Below are 6,989 nucleotides of genomic sequence, written 5' to 3'. Positions count from 1 at the left end.
CTAAATTCTAGGAATACAAAGAAAGGCAAAAGACAATCCCTGTTTATCCTGGATCTCACAATCTAATGGATACAAATATAAAAGAGAAATGATCCCTTCTCTCAAGGAGCTTACATTCTACTGAGAGAATACAACTTGTTCACAGATAAATAAATAGAAAATAAATTACAAGCAATTTTAAGGGAGGGGTGGTGATAATTCTGAAAGCCAAAAAAAGTCCTTTAAAGGAGATGGCCTGGTTACCTGGTCCAGACCAGGGGGAACTTCATCCTCAAGAACTAAAAGCATTGGTAGATGTGATTCCTGAGCTACTCATGTGAATGATCAGGGGGAATGGACGAGGAAACACAGAATTAAAGAAGAGCACAAATTGTCTCGATATTTTTACAAAAGAGGTGGGGGAGAGGGAGGCAGGGGTATAATCTGCATCCTATAGGTCAGTGAGCTTGATTTTCATTCCTGAGAAAATTCTAGAATGGGTTATTAAAGAGACAATTATGATTAAACAGTAGTTCTGAAAAAGAATGGGGGGGTGTGAGAGTTTCTAGTGGCTGGCAATTCAATTTGAGTCAACAATGTGAGACGGCAGTCAAAATATCTCATTTGATTTTGGGCTGCATTGAGAGAGGACATAGCTTCTAGGAATAAGGAGGCTATAGTCCTGCTGTCCTCTGCCCTGGCTAGATCACTACTATAATACTGTGATCAGTTCTGGGCCTCACTGTTAAGGAAGGACACTGAAATGGAGAGTCCCCAGAGGAAGGCAATCAGGATGGCTTGAGTCCATGCCAGGTGAGGATGAGATAAAGGAAGTGGGGCTATTTGGTCTGGAGAAGAAAAGAATAATTGTCTGTAAGTGTTTGAAAGCCTGCCTTGTAAAAGAAGCCATGTTTGACCCAAAGGAGAGGAGCCAGGAGCAATGGGTGGGCATTGCAAAGAGGAAAACTTCCTCACCATTGGAGCGATCTCATAGTTGCAAATGCTGCCTTCAGTAGTAGTTGTTTCTTCCTTATCAGAAGCCCCAACAGAGGCAGGATGACCTTTTACTGGATATGTTGTATTGGTACAAGTTGTAATACATGCCACTCAGGGAACTTCCAGCTCTGAATTTCTGTGACTGATTCTCTTCTCTACTCATTGCTCATCCTTTCTCTCTGTTCCTTCTATGTACAAAAGCACACAGTAAAATGTTTGCTAAGTTCCTTGCTCTCTATATTTTCCCCTAATTACCCCCATCAAACTTATTTTCAGATGTCTTCTTCTGTGTGACTCAAACCTCAGTAGTCTCTCTCACAGGAGCTATGAATGGTGTCACAATATCTTTAGGAGGGAATAAAATCTTGAAGGAGAGGCAGTTAAGCTTTGATTTTAAGGGAATGTCCCAATAAGTTGTCAAAGCTAGAAGGAGATTTTGTGAGGTATACAAAGAAAGGAGAGGAACTTTATTAAGAGACTTAACCGAGTTAATTGTCCTTTTCAAAAAGATTGAAGACACATTTCCTGAGAGATTTGAGTTTTAGATCTTATGTTGTAAAGATGGCATCCCAAAGAGAATTCTTTAGAGACTGATTGCCAACTTGAGAGATGGATGGGACTTTTTCTACAGTTGAGAACTCAACAGTTATAATTGATAGCTAGAGGTAATTCTCATTTTTATCTTTTTCACTATGATGCATAGTAGAAACATTCAAATATTTCACAGTTGTTTCTTACTTGTTAACAAATTGTACATCTAGCAATTTTAATTTTTTTAAGCCTATGAACCTATGAGACTAGGGATTTTGAGAAAGAAAGAGAAGAGAAAACTTATGGAAAAATATGTTTCTTTGGTTTATTTTATTAACTAAGTTGGATAATCAGAACTAGTTAATAAATGAGACAGAGTGTATATTTCTATTAATGAATGAATGAATGAATGAATTAATTAATTAATTTTTAGCAGGTATAGTTCAATTTACTTGTTTATAAAAAACATCCATGTGGTTGCCACAGCAGCTGCCTGAGTCCTCTGGACAGACACTTCGAGTGTGAGTGTTCACAAGACGGTTGGTGAATTCCTGATAGGGAGACTTAGTGAACACAGTCTTCTTCCACAGGTCTGGGGTTAGACAGCTGTATGTTTTGGAGATGGCATCAAAGTAGCTTTAGCAAAGTTGCCCAGAGTGGCAGTACAGCCTCGTGCAGGTGTGTAGCAGCCTTCAATTCCAGCCATCATCAGGAGCTTCTTAGGCACAGGAGCTGAGATGATGCCAGTACCTCTAGGGGCGGGGATCAGGCGCACCAAAACCGATCCACATCGCCCAGTGACCTTGCAGGGCACTGTGTGAGGCTTGCCAATCTTGTTCCCCCAGTAGCCACGTCTCACAGGAACGACAGACAGGTTGGCCAGAATGATAGCACCACGAATAGCTGTGGTCACTTCCTTGGAGCACTTGACACCCAGGCCAACAGCCATTGTAGTCACCGATGGCCACAAAAGCCTTGAACCTGGTACGTTGTCCAGCTCTAGTTTGTTTCTGAACAGGCATTATCTTCAGAACCTCATCTTTCAATGAAGATCCCAGGAAGAAATCTATGATCTCAGACTCCTTGACAGGAAGAGAGAAAAGATAGATCTCTTCCAAAGACTTGATCTTCATGTCCTTGACTAGCCAGCCCAGCTTAGTGACAGGAACCCACTCCTTGTCTTCGGCCTTTCCTCCCCAGGACCCTCGGCCGCTGCCACGGCCTCGACCACGGCCCCGACCTCAACCTTGGCCCCCGCTGCCGAAGCCACCAGGGAAGCCACCTCAGCCTCCGACTCCGGGGCCCCCAGGGTCTCCCACTCCTCCTGCAGCACCAGCATTGTCTGCCATTTGGTGTTCACTAGAAGTAGCATTTCTATTAATTTATGAAGAAATATCAGAAGACACCACTTGATTGCCTTAGAATCCTGGAATGAGACTTAATAAAGAAATGGGTCAGTAGTAATTCAAGACAAGAACCACATGTGAGAAAGGGATATTATCCCCAAATACTGTATCTGTAAATGTAAAGAGAGAGAACAATTAGATACCAGATGTCATCTAGAATACAATACCTTTACATTTACATTTATATTTCTTAAGGCTTCTAGTTGGCTTTTAATTATGAAAGAGCTCAGAAAAAGCTATGCTTTGGAATGTTTAGAATTACAGATAGTTGTTTTTTAAATAAGTTTTTACAGATATTTTCTGGTTTTTTAGATCACTGTAGTATCCCAGGCATTCTTCTCCTCCCCTTTCCTGAAAGCCATCATATATGACAGTGTTTTCTTACAGAGGAAAAAATAGTCAATACAAACGATTAATACATTGAAAAAGTACAAAATATGTGCAAAGAGTTACACCTGTGGATCTACCACCTCCACAAAAGGGTAAATTGGAGATATCTTCTTTTATCTCTTCATTCAAGTTCCACTTGATTTTTATAATTTTTTTTTGCATTTACTTTTGATTTTTTGGTGTGGCATTATTTCCATTTACATTATTGTAGTAACTGTGTGTATTACATTCCTGGCTATTCCTACTTCATTCTGCATCAGTTCATATAGATCTTTCCATACTTCTCTATATTCATCACATACATCATTCTTACAACACATACCTCTACATTCATGTACCACAATTTATTTAGCCATTCCCCAGTCAATGGGCATCTACTTTGTTTCCAGTTCTTAGCTATCACAAAAGTGTGGTTGTAAATATTTTGGAGTAGATAAGGATTTTTTTTTTTTACTGATAGCTTCCTTAGGGTATAAGCCCAATAACAGAGTCTTTGGTTCAAAGGGTATGGCTATTTTAATCACTTTATTTGCATAATTCCAAAATGCTTGCACCATTTCACAGCTCCAACAGTGTATTAATGTCAATCTTCTCACAACCTCTCCAACATTGACTGTAGATATTTTTGGTCATTTTCACCTGTTTGTGAGGTGTGAGGTAAAAGCTCAGAACTATTTTGATTTGCATTTCTCTTCTTATTAGTGATTTGGAGGATTTTTTCATGTGGTTATGAATACTTTACAGTTCTTTTGAGAACTATTTGTCCATATCCTTTGATCACTATCTATTAGATATTGGCTATTAGTATCTTATATATATTTATTAATTGCTTAAATATCTTGGATACCAAACTCTTATCAGAGAAATTTGATATAAAGATTTTTCCCATTAGACTACTTTGCTTCTTATCCTAGATGCATTAATGTTGGCCATGCAGAAGCTTTACAGTTTCAAGAAAAGTTATGTGTTTTATATTTTGTAATTACCTCTATCTCTTGGTTGAGAATATATCTTTATCCATAGCTATGAGAAATATTATCTTTAATATTAAAGTCATGTAACTATTTTGGATATATTGTGAAGGTATAAGATGTTAGTCTAAGCCTATTTTTTAAAATTAATTAATTAATTTCTTTTTAGTTTTCAACATTCACCTCCATAAGCTTTTGAGTTTTAAATTTTCTCCCTCTCTCTCCCTATCTGCCTCCCTCAGATGGCATGCAATCTGATATAGGCTTTACATATACATTCCTATTAAACATATTTTCACATTAGTCATGTTGTAAAGAAGAATTAGAGCCAATAGAGGAACCACAAGAAAGAAGAAACAAAGCAAAGCAGTAGAAAAAAAAAGAGCAAATAGTAGGCTTTGATCTGCATTCAACCTCCACAATTCTTTCTCTGGAAGTGGATAGCATATTCCATCATGAGACTAAGCCTAATTTCTGTCAGACTACTTTCCAGTTTTTAGTCAAACACTGGGTGATTCAGTTCAATTTTTTTTCCTGAATTTCCATTGTCTAGTGTGTTCCATTGATTTATCTCTCTATTCTTTAACCAGTATCAGATGGTTTTGATAACTGCTATTTTATAATATAGTTTGGGTTCTGGAAGTGCTGTTCCCCTTTTGTTCTTACTTCTTTTCATTTCTCTTGATATTCTAGAACTTTTGTTTCTCTAAATGAATTATGTAATTTTACCAAACTCAAAGTATCTTCTTGGTAATTTGATTGGTATGGCATTAAAAGAGTAAATTAATTTTGGTAGCATTTTTATTTTTTATTATATTGGCATGGTCTAGCCAGAAGCACTGAATATTCTTCCAGCTATTTAGGTTGTCCTTTATTTCTTTAAGTAGTACTTTGTAATTAAGCTTAAACAAGTCTTTTGTATACTCTAGGAGGCTGATTCCCAGACATTTTGTGTATTCCATAGTATTTGAAAGGGATTTCTCTCTTTCTTATTGCTTCTTGTGTGGTTTTTGGGTTGGGTTTGTTGGGTGTTTTTTTTTTTTGCCACTATATAGAAATACTATTGATTTTGAGTATTTATTTTGCAGCCTGCAACTTTGATGAAGCTATTGTCTCAATTACTATCTTTGCTGATTCCCTGCATTTTTCCAAATAAACCATCATTTATCACCAAATAAAGATAATTTTATCTTGTCTTTACTGTCATTATTCCTTTTCTTTCTTTCTCTTGTCTTATTACTATTGTTAATATTTCTAGAACCATATCAAATAATAATGGGGAAAGCAGGCATACTTGCTTCATTCCCATATTATTGGAAAAGGTTCTAGTGTATCCTCATTGCATATGATGGTTGCTTTGGATTTTATATAGATGTATTTTAGGATATTTTTTAAAAGGTCCCTCTATAGCATAAAAGTGTCATCCTTTGTCAAAGACTTTTTTCTGTGTCTGTTGAGATGAGCACATGGTTTTAGATGTTTTGGTTTTTAATGTTATTAATTATATTTGTTTTCTGAATTTTGAGCCATCCTTGAATCCCTGGTATAAATCCCACTTGACAATAATGAAAGTTTTCTTGTAAAAAATGCTGTAGTTGTTTCATAAGCTGTTGCTTAAAATTGTTTAATCAATGTCTAAAAATTATGTTGGGACTACAGTTTTCTTTCCACATTTATCTTTTACTGGTATATGTAGTAGGACTGTATTTGTTTCCTAAAAGAATTCTGTTAGGGTGCTTTCTTAATCTTTTTGTTTTGTTTTTTGGGGGGGTTTTGGTGAGGCATTTGGGGTTAAGTGACTTGCGCGGAGTGAAAAGGCTAGTGAGTGTTATGTGTGTGAGGCCAGATTTGAACTCAGGTCCTCCTGACTTCAGGTCCAGTGCTCTATCCACTGCACCACTCAGCTGCCCCTCATTCTTAATCTTTTTGAGAATAATTTGTGAAGTATTGATTGTTCTTTAAAGGTTTGATAGAATTCTCCTATATATCTGTTAGATCCAGGAGTTTTTTCCTTTGGTAGTTCTTTTAAAGCTAGATCTATTTCCTTTTCTGAGAGCAGATTATTTAATATTTCTATATGGTCTTCTAATAGTATGGGTATTTTGTGCTTTTGAAGATATTCTATTTCTTTTGTGTTCTCAGTTTTTGTGGCACATAACTCTGCATACTATGTTTTGAATAATCTTTATTTCTTCTGGTTTTGCTGTGATTTCACCTTGCTCATCTGTTATTTTATTGATTTGATTTTCTGCTCTCTTCTTTTTAATCAGATTAGCTAAGATTTTATCAATTTTATCAGTCTTTTCAAAGAAACAGCTTTAGTTTTATCATTTCTATGTTTTTATTTACAATTTATCTATTTCCCCTCTCCTTTTTAATATCTATTCTGTGCTTATTGTAGGTTTATTTGCTAATTTTCAAATTTTTAAAAATTCATATTCATTAATCGTTAATCTTCTCATTCTCTATTTTGTTAGTGTTTGATTGTAAGGATATGATTCCCCCCCCCCCGGACTGCTTTAGCTGCATCCCAGAAATTTTGCTATGTTGTTTCATTATTATCATGTTCTTTTACATAGTTACTGATTTTTTCTATGATCTGTTCTTTGACCCACTCATTATTTAAGATTTCATTGTTAAGTCTTCATTTGTGTCCGTATCTTTTACTTGCACCAATGTCTATTCGTATTGAATTATGGTCTCTAAAGGATATGTT

General features: G+C 36.1%; 1 pseudogene; it reads right to left on the bottom strand.

Annotated features, from left to right (window-relative positions):
* Positions 1-1,954: 1,954 nt before the first annotated feature.
* LOC110206942 (small ribosomal subunit protein uS5 pseudogene) lies at positions 1,955-2,870 on the bottom strand (annotated as a pseudogene).
* Between the last annotated feature and the right edge of the window lie 4,119 nt (positions 2,871-6,989).

Source organism: Phascolarctos cinereus, unplaced genomic scaffold (assembly GCF_003287225.1).
Source record: "Phascolarctos cinereus isolate Bilbo 61053 unplaced genomic scaffold, phaCin_HiC Scaffold_1;HRSCAF=81, whole genome shotgun sequence".
Classification (NCBI taxonomy): domain Eukaryota; kingdom Metazoa; phylum Chordata; class Mammalia; order Diprotodontia; family Phascolarctidae; genus Phascolarctos; species Phascolarctos cinereus.
The sequence above is the reverse complement of the archived record's forward strand: the minus strand, read 5'-3'. Positions and strand labels throughout refer to the sequence as shown.